Source organism: Camellia sinensis, chromosome 14, assembly GCF_055761805.1.
Source record: "Camellia sinensis isolate YWXY chromosome 14, ASM5576180v1, whole genome shotgun sequence".
NCBI lineage: Eukaryota > Viridiplantae > Streptophyta > Magnoliopsida > Ericales > Theaceae > Camellia > Camellia sinensis.
In genome coordinates, this window is record NC_138974.1 from 58,588,198 (window position 1) to 58,601,305 (window position 13,108).

General features: G+C 44.2%; 1 protein-coding gene and 1 non-coding gene across 2 annotated transcripts in view; one reads left to right on the forward strand and one right to left on the reverse strand.

The window, feature by feature from the left end:
• LOC145807008 (protein MAINTENANCE OF MERISTEMS-like) overlaps nucleotides 1-13,108 on the forward strand; it is a 204,771-nt gene that overhangs the window by 46,701 nt on the left and 144,962 nt on the right. The window lies entirely within an intron of this gene.
• LOC114262262 (uncharacterized) lies at nucleotides 4,970-6,850 on the reverse strand. The gene is made up of 3 exons (XR_014351101.1): nucleotides 6,461-6,850; nucleotides 5,607-6,365; nucleotides 4,970-5,378 (listed from the first exon to the last, which is right to left on the reverse strand). It is a non-coding gene; the product is annotated as an uncharacterized LOC114262262 (transcript).

Consider the following 13,108-nt stretch of genomic DNA (forward strand, 5'->3'; position numbering starts at 1 on the left):
GGACTGAAAAGGAGGTGCGAGGCTTTCTGGGTAAAGTGCAATTCATAAGACAGTTTATTGCAAAATTAACCTTGACTTGTGAACCACTATTTGGTCTCCTAAAGAATGGAAAGAAATTCCAATGGGATGACTGATGCCAGGTTGCTTTTGAGCAGATCAAGCAGTATCTACAGAATCCACCTGTGTTGTCACCGCTAGAGCTGGGAAAACCGTTGATTTTGTATCTGTCAGTAACCGACGCGACTATGGGCTGCATGCTTGCGCAGGAATCTGAGGATAAAGTAGAGAAGGCTATTTATTACCTAAGTAAGAAAATGTTGGAATATGAGACCCGTTACACTCCACTCGAGAAGGCTTGCTTGACCTTGGTATGGGCTACCAGGAAGTTGAGACACTACCTGTTAGTTCACTCCGTAATACTGGTTTCAAGATTAGATCCCATCGAATATTTCTTCGAGAAACCAGCACTTACGGGTAGGCTAGCCCGTTGGTTGCTTCTTCTCTTCGAGTTTGATTTGAAGTACATGACTCGCAAGTCTGTGAAAGGGAGAGCGGTAGCGGAGTTCCTAGCCGATCACCCAGTGAAGGGTGACGAAGCAGTAGAGTATCTATTCCCAGATGAGGCCATTCTGTAGGTTGAAGAAGAAATCTGGACTATGTACTTTAACGGAGCGTATAATTAGTACGGGTATGGGATAGGGGTGTTGCTGATAGCGCCTGACAAATCCCATATACCCTTAGCTTTCAAACTCCGGTTCAAGGTATCGAACAACGAATCAGAGTACAAGGCATGTATCGCTGGCTTGGAAACCGCCCTGGAACTAGGAGAAAAACGGTTGGACGTCATTGGGGACTCGAACCTAGTTGTGTCTCAAGTGAAAGGAGACTGGAAGGTTAAAGAAGAAAGAATGAAAATCTATCACCAAACCCTGGACGTTCTAATTCCCAGATTTGATAAGCTAACCTTCACGCATCTGTTAGGAGAGAGCAACAGGTTCATTGACGGTTTATCAACTCTATCTTCCATGATAAACATCCCTTTGGAAGTCCAGATGCGTCCAATCATTATTGAACAGAGGTATGTGCCGGCCTACGAGCTGATCGCCGCAATTAATGAAGTACAAGATCAGAACCCTTGGTATCATGACATCTGGAACTTCTTGGAAAATGAGGCTTATCCACCAGGGGCAAATGCCAAAGATAAAAGAGCAATGAGTGGCTGCTCAGTTTATCATCTGCAGGGGTAAATTGTACAAATGGGGCCATCTAGGAATGCATAAACTGTGTGTTGATGTTGAAAAATCGAAGCGCCTAATGGAAGTCATCCACGGAGGAGAGTGCAGATCGCACATGAGCGAAGTGATGCTAGCTCAAAAAATTCTAAGATAGGGTTATTACTAGTCAACCATGGAGGAGGATTGTATTGGTTTTGTTCGGCCATGCCACAAATGCCAAATCCATGCAAATCGCATGAACATCCCGCCATTGAAGCTGTACAACATGACTTCGTCATGGCCGTTTTCAATCTGGGGATTGATATTATCAGGACAGTTACTCCGAAGGGGTCAAACAGGCATGAGTACATCCTGGTGGCGATATACTACTTTACAAAGTGGGTCGAGGCCCAATCCTACATAGTGGTGAAAGCGTCACACGTAGCCAAGTTCCTCAGAAACAATATCATCTGTCGTTATGGGGTCCTGAATGAGATCATTTCGGACAATGGTTCCCACTTCAAGAAGGATGTGATCGACTTGTTAGAGAAATACAATGTGACTTTTCATAAGTCATCCACATATCGGCCGCAAACCAACGGAGTTGTTGAGGCCGCCAACAAGAGCATCAAACACATTCTGTAGAAGATGGTGGAAACCTACAGGGACTGGCCAGATAAGCTGCTATTTGTTCTTTGGGGCTACCGAACATCAATTCAAACTTCTACTGGGGAAACTCCGTATTCCTTGGTTTATGGGATGGAGGCTGTTCTGCCAATCGAAGTTGAGGTTCCGTCACTGCGTGCTATGGCTGAGTGCCAGATCGCTGAAGTAGATTGGCAGCAGAGCAGGTTCGAAAAACTTATGCTATTCGATGAGAAGAGGCTGAAAGCACTGTACCATGTCCAAGGTTATCAACGTAGAATCGCCAGGGCTTTCAACAAGAAAGTTGAGTCCAGAAATCTGAAAGAAGGGGATTTGGTACTCAAATACAACCGAGCTCCCATCCATGAGCCTAGGGGCAAGTTCAGACCCAATTGGACTGGTCCTTACATCATCAAATCTATTTGGTCGGGTGGAGCTATTATTCTTATGGATTTAGATGGCCTTGAATTCTCCTAGCCAGTCAACATGGACAAGTTGAAGAAATTCTACCCTTGAGTGGCTCGCTAGGCCGAAAACCCGAAAGGGCAACCTAGGCAAAAGTTAGAGCACAAAAAAATTAGAAATAAGAAAAACTGAGCTCACAAGGTTGAAAACCAAAAAATGGCGGCCTTAGCAAAAGTTAGAGTGCAAAAGGAGAGTGTTAAAACCCAAGTGAACCCCAACCGAACTACGTAAGGCTTGATTCTCATCTTCGGGATACGTAGGCAACTTCATTCTGAAGTCCAGCCATAAACACTTCCAAATCAACTGTGTCCATGAGATTGTTCTGGCAATCTTTGTCTTTTCTGCATCCAAGAGTTCGGTTGTGATCTCCAGTGCAGTATAGTGCTATTTAGACAAAGGGCAACTTTCTAGTTATTGGATTCGGGGTTGTACATCTCAAGGATAGATTCCGGGCTTGTCCAATTGTGATCCATATCGAAAATGGTTTTGAAAAGTTTTAATAAAAGTTGATTTTGTTCAAATTAATCTTTTTACAACTTAGACCATTTTTGGACCGAACGGAAAATTTTTAGTACCCACAACCTTCAATTCATTGATTTCAATACTGAGTTCTCCGACTCTTGATACAGATTGAAGTTGCTTTTTATTACATTCAAAAGGAAAACTTGAAAATATAGATTAAAGCAATAAACTTGGGGCATGGTTAAGTCAGGTGTTCCTGTGGAAGCTTCAGATGCCAAAGTAGGCCCAGTTTGTGCCTCATTTTCAAGCCAAGCTATGCATTCGCCAGAAAGGGCGCAACTGAAATTGGGAGCGAGGGTCAGAAGTTCTCTAGTCCTCCGTGCAGTGGTATATCAAGCTAGTTGTGTGCCTCGAATCGAAAATGAAGCTGGATACTCTATCCCCTCTTCTGGACAAGTCTGATCATGTCCGAATTGATGCCAGAATCGGAATAAGAAGTAGAAGACATAGTGTGTCAAGCCAACCAACCAAATGCCAGGCTACCGAGACATGCTGTAGCTCATCTCAGGCAGATCAAAACCAGGGGCAACGCCAAGCAATGTCAACAGTAGATCTGTTGCACATCCAATGGCACCACCATTCCTCGTTTGGGAAATCGACTAGTCATGGACGGAAGAAATAACCGCGCGCTAAATACACAGCACAAAAGTCCACCACTTTTAACCTATCCATCAGCCATACCTAGGAAGGGATGAAAAATAAGAGAGATTAAAGAATAGAGAGGTGTACGTGGAGAGAAAAAGTGAGAAAGGGTTTTGAGGGAAAAACAGAGCCTGAGGGCCGAGTGATGTGAGAAACACATGTGAGAAGGGTGGGAAGTATTACCTGCAAGAGTAGTGGACTTCCTGCAAACTAGGTTGTCTCATGGCGATGGAAAGTATCCAAACCCATCAAAGTCTCGGCTAGTGTCAAGCCAATGCAACTTTTGCCCTCTTTCAAGCCTTAGGCAACTTCGATCAAGCGAATGCTAGACCCTCCGAAGCCAGGGGCAAGCAGAAAATGGGCTAACATACACAAGCAAAGGGCATGCTGCCAAAAACTTTGCCAAAGACGATCGCCGCGGTCACCAGCATCAGAAAACCGATAAATGAGGTTGGGGATGTCCAACTCCCCGTTGTGAACCAAAGAATAGGCATCCTGTAAAGTGAGCCTGCACATCCTTCCCAAAGCCTAGATGTGGCCAAAACAAGACTGGGGGCAAGACCTCGTCGTCACGCTGGGATTCCATCAAAACTTGGAACTCTTCGATTGTGGGACATAGCTCTTGTCCGCCAAACCTGAAAACATGGATAACCGGATTCCAACATCTAGCAGCGGCATGGAGGAATGGAAAACACAACGGAGTATGGCTCAGTGGGAATAGTGCATTTAGCCTGAAACCCCAGAAATTTAACTTTTCTGAGCCATCCAAATTCACAATCCAATCGGAGAGTTTTTCGATAAAGAATGGTTCCATTTGAAGCAAAAATAGAGCTGAATTGAAGAAACCACGAAGCTGGAGCTTTTGTAGAAGATAAGGCACTGAGTGGAAGACAGGTGGCAACAATCTGGAGGTTCTCTGCATTGCTGGCCGACCGGCCAGTTAAGGTAGCCGGTCGGCCACCTTTTGTGGCCGACCGACCACTTTAGTGGCCGACAATTACCACTAAGTGGCCAACAGCCCCTGTTTGTCTGTAGCAGCATGCCTTTGGCCTTCCTGTGTGTTGAGGATGCTAAAAACCTATGTTTTGTTCTACTCTGGATGTGTCCCGCTGTTTTGGTTCGCAGTTGTATTTATTTTGTTTATCGAGTTTGTTGCAATTTGTTTATCGAGTTTGTTGCAATTTGTTTACCGAGTTGTTGCAATTTGCTTATCGAGTTGTATTTGTTTCGTTTATCGAGTTGTTGTCGTTTGCTTATCGAGTTGTTCTTTAAGTTGTTTTATCTTGTTTGTTATGTTTTAGTTGGTTCACTACCTAACTAAGTAATTGTCAAGATAATATACAAATATTCAATTTTCATCAATCCCGTTTTTGTGTAAAATGGTGCGATGCGTTACTTAGAATATGAAATACAACCTATTTTTAATCAAAAATGACTATTTTCATTCCAATCACGGTTTCTTTTTACAAAGCGTATACAATGTGCTAACACTACTAGCAGAAAAAAGAAACAAAGCAAAAAACATCTGAATCGATGTCACCCATCTCAGGATCGAGAGGCTCTCTTCGTTCTCTTCCTTGGCTGTGTGGACTTAGAGCTATCACCATCGGTGCCGCTGTCTGAATCTAAGCCGAAGCTAGAACTAGAGCTGCCTCCAATCCCATCCTGGGAGCCCACTTCAGCATCGTCGCCACCATCAGAACCCGAGCCGGTGCCGTCGCCTACACCTTCGGATGACTCTGACTGAGGACTCATTGGGCCCTCGTCCTCTCTGGTCTCGTCATCATCATCATGTATGACAGGCTCTCGACGTCTCCTTCGGCTGCGTACTGGAATCTCTCTCCCTGCTACTAGAGAAGGCTCTGAGGGTCCGGTCTGTAAGGGTGTGACCTGAAAAGGCAGTTTGAATATATCAGCCATAGTATAGGTATCAAATACAAGTATGGTGTGCAGAGTGAGTATATATAGAAATTAGATACAATATGTGAATATAGTGTGTCAGATGCGATTTGTACATGCAGTGTATCAGTGCAATAGGAAAATGTGCAATTGTGATGTCAGTTTCAGTATATCAACAAAAATATGATAATCGAAATGCATGAAAAATTGAAAAATTACCTAAATGCCGTAGGAGTTCAGCATCATCCCTCTCCTCAAGATCATGCCCTCAAATGAGGCCATCACCTCGAGTAACCCCTCGACATACTCTATGGAGGGCTGTAAATGCAAGTTGAAACCTCGAGTGTATGAATGAATAAGAATCTGAGCGAAAATGAAATGAATGAAAGCTGTAAAGTATACTGGTAGTGAGTCAAGTGTCTTGACATATCGGTGATCAAGCAACGGGGGCTCAAGTGGAATCTGATAAGGCACTCCGGAGTACCGCCAACCAATCAGCTCAGTTGGACGATCAGGCCATCTAACACTATGCCTGGTGTGAGGCATCTTTCTAGCCCCACCCCTCGGTGCCTGGGCCCTGCTTGTAGAATGAGCATTTGCTCCTCGGGCCCTGCTCGACGAAGCAATATCATCTATCCTCTCCATGTGAGCACGAACACCTATCAGATGAGGCATCAAGTATGTTTGGAGGTAAGTCGTGTAGTCCTCATCCCCGATGAACCGATCTGCATCTGCGCCTCGCATGAAGTCAATAATCTCCTAAGGAGAGAGACGCTCTGTGGCCCGCATAGATGGAGGAGGTAGTAAGGGGACTGACTATAGTGGCAGGCCAAGTGTCTGGCGCATGAAGCGCTCACCAAGGAACCAGGCTTGGCCTACGTGTCCCTCTAGCACAAGCCGGTATCGAGAGGCGCCCTATACTCTGGCAAAATGAAATCTGGTCCCCTCTGGCATTGTCGCCCATGGCTGCCATGTGACCTACAGATAGCAAAGTGCAGAGACTGGTGAGTTGTTATTAGATATGTAAAATGAATTGAAGCTAAAAGTAGGAAAAACTGTGAGTTTTGAATTACCTCTACCGTCCTCGCTATGTCGAAGTACTGACAAAGGTAGGGGAGGGTCTCTCGGGCTCTCAGCTGGCACCAACCGTCATATCGATGCAAATATGGTACCTCGAGAGGAGTCTCAACCTCTAGCTCGAGAGCAAGCGCTGGGAAATAGACGTATACCCATAGCTGTGGAAAGCAAGACAGTGGCAGTGAGAATACAGATGAACACAAATCATACAGAAAATAGAGTATGTGTGCAATCTAGAAAATGCAGAAAGCAAAGGGTGGCACAGTGTATAGAAAGTACAAGTGCAGAGCAGAGATTAGACTATGTGTGTGCAGTGTGTGGTGTATGCAGTGTGCAAAAAGTGCAAAGCAGAAAACACGGCAGAAAATGTAAAACTGAAAAGTAAAGCATACCTCACAGGCTCTCCAATAGCCACCCACTCTGTTCTTACTCCTGCAAGAGGTCGAGCTCACATAGCAGTATAAAGTGGTGAGGCCAGGGCCACCCCAATCATAATGACGAACCTGGGATAGGTCCACTAAAGCACTCAGAAGATACAGCCCGACTGTGTTCGCCCTGTCGGCGAACAAGGTAGTGCCAAAGAGGAACATCAAGAAACCTCGGGCGTACTGCTCTGTAGCCTCGATCGTCACGGGCTCAGTCCCTCTGAAGTGGTCTGAAAACCAAGTGTATCTGACCATACCTGATCGAAAAATAGGCGGGTGTGCTTCCAACAGATAGATCCAAGCGGCCTCTCACTCATCCATGTCGGAGTCGTATGGGATCGGCCGACCCCCCACCTCAAGGCCCGTCAACATAGTGAAATCATACGAGGTCATCGTCATGTCCCCGGCGGTAGAGAAATGGAAGGAGTTGGTGGTGCCCCACCATCTCTCTACCAATGCGCCTAAGAGGGTCTTGCTCGCCATGTGACACGAGAGCCCCATGCAAAATAAGCCGAACCCCGCCTCATCAACGATCTGTCGGACGTCGTCGGGAAGGTCCATATACCACTCCCTCGTTACGGTCGACCCATATCCGCGGGTGAAATGAGAGTTTAGCTGTGTAAATGAGCAGATGAAATACAGTGCAAAGGTGTGAGCTATACGAGAAATGTAAATTACATCGCAAAAATGTAAAAGTGCGGTGTGTACCTTGGAGGCATCATGGGACAGATGAGACTCTGGCTCTCGTAGCAGAAGATTTGCAGGTGCGCGCCGTGCAAATCCAGTAAAGTGGCGGACTGTGCTAGGTGGTTGTATATGTGCCTCAGGGCGGTACCTCTCTGGGTCGAAAGGCTGGACTCTGGGCGGCAACGGTATATACTCCGGCTCCTCCTCCATCCTTGGAGAACCCCCGCCATGTGGAGCATCGTCTGCCATCTGAAAAGAAGGTGAAAAGTAGGCGAAAATGAGTAAAATGGGCGAAAAGTGCCAAAAATCAACTCTCGGAAAGAGAAAAAGTCAAAGAAAGTCAAAGCCGAGAAATGTGTACTAACCTTGTGATAAACTTCAGGGAAACAATCCTCAAGTGGTGAAAATTGAGGAAAAAGCTCCGAAAACAAATTTTGATTGATTTAAAACGAATTAGCGAATCAACTTCGCAAGGGGCGTTGGAAAACGCTTAAAAAGTACAAATTTGAGAGGAAAAAGTGTTTAGGGGTGAAGAACAAGAGGTTTCGGCACTGTGTGTGTAAGGAAAAGTGTTTTGGGATTGTGTTTTTAAAGATCCATATGCGAAAAGACTGAATTAGCCTGAATCAGCCACAACTGGCCGACCGGCCAATTTTTCTGGCCGACCAGCCACTTAGGTGGCTGACAGAAATGGTAAGTGGCCGACATGCTTCCATGGTGGCCGGCAGGTGTCCAGTGTTCTCCCTGTGTGTTTTCAGGCTGTTTTGAGTCCTTGGCTCTCGAAAAAGTGCAAAAAAAAGTCCACTTTTCAGCTTAAAGTGTCTCTGTGGAAGTTTCAAAACATGTCTTCGATGTGTGACTCATCGTCAGCCAACATGAACGAGGTGTATCCTTTTGAAACACATTGTAGCCCCTCCGAGAGGTAAATCAGAGGTTGCAACTGAATTGGTCTTGTTAAAGCGCGCATTTCTTTATTCGACATTTTGCATTGAACATGCTATGGATGTGCATTGAATAATGCGTTGTCATTATTGTGCACGGAATATCTGTGTTGTGTTGCATTGCACTACACAAGTTCTTATGTTTGCGTAGAGTATGCATGTCACGTTGTATTGCATTGTGCATGCTCTTACATTCGCGTAAAAATTGTTCGTACCTGTTGCATTGAACATGTATTCGGTGTTGCATAGAACATGCTCCACATTTCGTTGCATAGAACATGCTCTATTTCTTGCATGATGTGCATAAAGTATGCCTCTCTAAGCATTGTGTCATAGTCATTCGTCTTGCATAGAATGTACATTCTTATTGTATTATACTTGTCAAAGTTTCTTCCTTGTGCAGGCACGATGTTGTATGTACAGTTCATTCAAAGCTAGTGCAACCAAACGATATTGTATGTATGGTTCATTCAGAGGAATTCTGGGTAAGATCATTCTTGTCCATTGAACACCTTGTTTTGGTTAGAAGTATTCGGGTACGCCCGGTGCTTACACCACTCCTCGTTGGTTAAAAATATTCGGGTACGCTTGGTGTTTACAATGACACCCTTCTTTGGTTAGAAGCGTTTGGGTCGTGTGCCTGACGTTTATACCTCATTGGTTAAAAATATTCAGGTACGCCCGGTGTTTACACCGACACCCTTCTTTGGTTAGAAGCGTTTGGGTCGTGTGCCCGACGTTCATACCTTGCCTTTGATTAGAAACACTCGGGTACGTCCGGTGTTTATACCACCCCTTTGGTTAGAAACACTCGGGTACGCCCGGTGTTTATACTCCCCTTTGGTTAAAAGCATTGGGTTATGTGCCTGATGTTTATACCACTCCTTCGGTTAGAAGCGTTTGTACTGTGTGCCTGACGATTATACCACCCCTTTAGTTAGAAGCGTTTAGACCGTGTGTTCGACACTTATACCACCCCTTTGGTTAGAAGTGTTTCAACCGTGTGCCCAACGCGTATACCTCCCTTTGGTTAAAGGCGTTTGGATCGTGTTTCAACGCTTATACCATTCTGTTTTGGTTAGAAACATTGGAATGTGCTCTAATGTTTATACCACCCTTCGATGTTTGCCCCGCTCCTTTTTCCCTCTCATGCGCGGCGCGTTACGATGCTTTGGTTAAATGCATCTGGATGAATTCTGATGCTTATACCGCTCTTTGCTTCTATTACATAATGGTTGGATGTGTTTCAATTGTTATCACTGTTCTCTGTGGCTCGGAACTTAGGATGTGTCCTTAGGTTCGCACCACTTCTCTCCTCGCGTATGCCAAGCGTTGGGATCTTGTTTACTGCCTCAGGTGCACCCGACGGTTGATTTTTTTGTCTTTCCTGCGTGAGGCGCAGTAAGCTTGCATAATTTTCTTACATCCTTTCTGCATGAAATGTTGTTTGGTTCGTGTTAACTTGCTTATGTACGAGTTTATTGTAGCATTTCTTTGCATAACATTTGCATCTTGATGTTTCATTACAGCCTTCATTGTATGATCATAAGTTATGTTCTGCATCATGCATTTCTTTTGCATCTTGCCCCAGAACTACGCTAGCTTGATTCCTTGCAAAGGGATACGTAGGCAGCCTGAGGGCGCAACCGTGCTTTGTTTTGTTTGCTTGTTTGTCTGAGTCTTCGGCCTAGTCAAAAATGGGTCATCTCTGGGCCTTGATATTCACTCTCATCATTTCATGACTTCCGAGTTCTGTCAAAGAGGGGTAACTGTAGACACCCTATTTTTGACCGACTTTAAGACTCAGACGTCATCATTTGTGCACTCGATGATTGTGCATGTTTGTGCTCGTTTTGAGTGCCCAAAATTCTTGGCGAATGTCTTGTCTTTGGGCCTCTAAAGCCTCATTGTTTTGTGCTTGCTTTTGGACTAAACCTTGTTGCCTCTTGCCTAGAGGGGGGGAAGGCCTTTTCGGCCACTTTTGGCACTTGTCGGCCACTTGAAATGGTCGGTCGGCTAGGGGAGATGGCCGGCCAGCCACCTGAAGTGGCCGACGGCCATTTTTCTCATTTTTCAGATATTTTCTTTGCTAGCTGTGCCAGTTGTTGATCACTGAAGGCCATCTCCATACACGTGTATGGAAGAATGGAAGCAAGCTTTTAGCTTGTATTTCCATATAAGGGGAGGTCTCTCCCCCATTTGAGGGGTTAGAAATTTTAAGAGCGAAATTTCCTCTCTCTCTCTCTCTCTCTCTCTCTCCCTATTTTGTGCCTGAAAATGAGTTTTCTCTACACATTTGCACTAGACCCTTGACCAAACACCTTCACCTTGGAGCATAGGTCTTTGGAGGCCTTGTTTGAGCTTCTCAAAGTGGTTTTAGCTCAGTATCTTTGTTGTTTGGTTACTGTGCTTCAAAGGTAATGCCTTACCCTTTTTAAGCTTTGCTTTAGTTACTTGTTGGCCATCTTTTCATGCTATTTTGAGGCTGGTTTTAACCTTTAAAAAACTCTATTTTTAAGGTTTTAAAATGGTGGTTTGAGTCTTGTTTAGTTAGGGGGTGGTTTCCTCCATTTGCTCTTTGGCTTGAAAGCCTTTTGAGCCATTTTTCAAAGCTTTTGAAACCCCCTTTTCTTGGCCTTTTTACCACTGAATTTCAGGAGAATTTCAGTGGTAAAAAGTTAGTTTTGAGGTCCAAAATAAGAGGGGGTGGCCTCCCCTCCTTGTATCTTGTTTGCATATGTAGATGGCCTAAGATGTGAGCATATTTTTCTACCTCTTTATGACTTGATCGCAGCATGTTTTAGCTACTGATTTAGCATGTTTGAACTCTGTTTTGGGTGGCCTTGGTCATACGAGCTTAGCCTTGCATGGTTGTAGTGTAAATGGCTTTACTAGCTTTGTGTTTTAAGGCCTCTAACATATTTTGCATGAGATGATTGCATGCCATGGAATCATTTTACATGTGTTTTCAGCGCATATATCTCTGTCACACTCTCACTTAATTCACTCTTTCGTTGCTTTTGAGAGTTGTGCTTTGTGTCTTGTTTGTGAGCCAACATGTGCGCATGATTTTCTTGCCCTTTATGCCTAAGTTTCAGCATGTTTTAGCCACTGTTTTGGCATGATTTAGCTCTGTCAAAAAATGGTTTGGTCATTTAAGCTTGATATTGCATGCCTCTAGTGTAGTGCTCTTCACTAGTTTTAATGCTTTTGGCCCTTAACATGTTGTGCATGTGCTACTTGCATGATTTAGTGTCATTTGTCATGCCATTTCAGCACTAAAAGTCTGCGACCTCCCTCATTTTTTCATTTTTTGATTTGTTTTGAGGGGTGGTTAACCTTATGATTGTGTTTAAGATTGAGATAGAGCTTGTACTCAATGGCTTTAACTTTCTTTTGAGGGTTCCTCCTAGCCAAAGGCATGATCTCCCTCATGTCTTAAACCATTCTTTGGTTGGCCCCTCTCTCATTAGAGGACACTCATCTTCGACAAATTGACTAAGGAATGACTTGTTAATGCTAAAATGAGTAAATAAAATTGAATCAAGTAAAACATGAACAAGATAAGCATTTGTGTTGCGTTGCATGTGTTTGGATCAGACGTTAATCCAAACACAAGAAAAGTAGGACGTTTCATACTCGAAGTGATGAAACGTGTCATGTTTCTTGGTCGCCATCACCCTTGATCATGCATGATAGGATGGTGGCCATTTGAGTCTTATGTGCACATTCAATAAGCTTGTACAAGCTTAATTCTTTGGCTATCATGCATGAAAGTGCTTGATTGGTGGCATGAGAGCCAAGTGTCGCACTCCTTTTGAACTTCAAAAATGATAAGGAGTGTAACAGTACACACATTCCTTGAAAAATTCATTGCTTTGCCTATGTTGCTCTCTGTTGCAGCAAAACCAAAAGCCTGGAAAAGTAGGTGGCCGACCGGCCACTTATACTAGCCAACCGGCCAGTTAAGGTGGCCGACAGCCACTTTTTGTGGCCAACCGGCCACCAGTCCATTTTTGTGCAAAGTGTTCCTGTTTTGGAGTAAAAGTAGTCTGGAATGTTGGTTCGATGTTTAGCGATCAAGGCGAGTGCAAACAGAGGCAGCCGGTGGCAAGGCAATGAATTTTTAAGAGGAAGCAACCGAGGATGCATGTCTCCCTCGCCCGCGAGGCCAATTCATCGCTTTATTAGCTAGTTGTAGTTGATTATTACATGTGTTGTAATTATTCATTCAATTTGTTTTGTAATATTCCAATTAGCTTAGCATAGCTAGTTATTCGATTACGTTGTAATAATTAATTAGCTAGAATAGTTAATTAGTTTGTTTTGTAATAATTAGCTTAGCTTAGCGTAGCTGGCTTAGCTTATTTATTTGGACCCTCCTTCGCGAGGGCGCAATGTTGTAATAAGTGTGTGTATATGTGTGCATGTCTTCCAACCCCACGTCTTTCTCCCTTTTATTTAACTGCTTTCGATGGTTAGATTAGGGCACGTTTTGATTAGCATATCTTATGCTTGCATGTTTGCATCATTCATTTGTCTTGTATGCACCGAGGCTCAGCACATCATTCAAACTGCATCGTATTTCAAT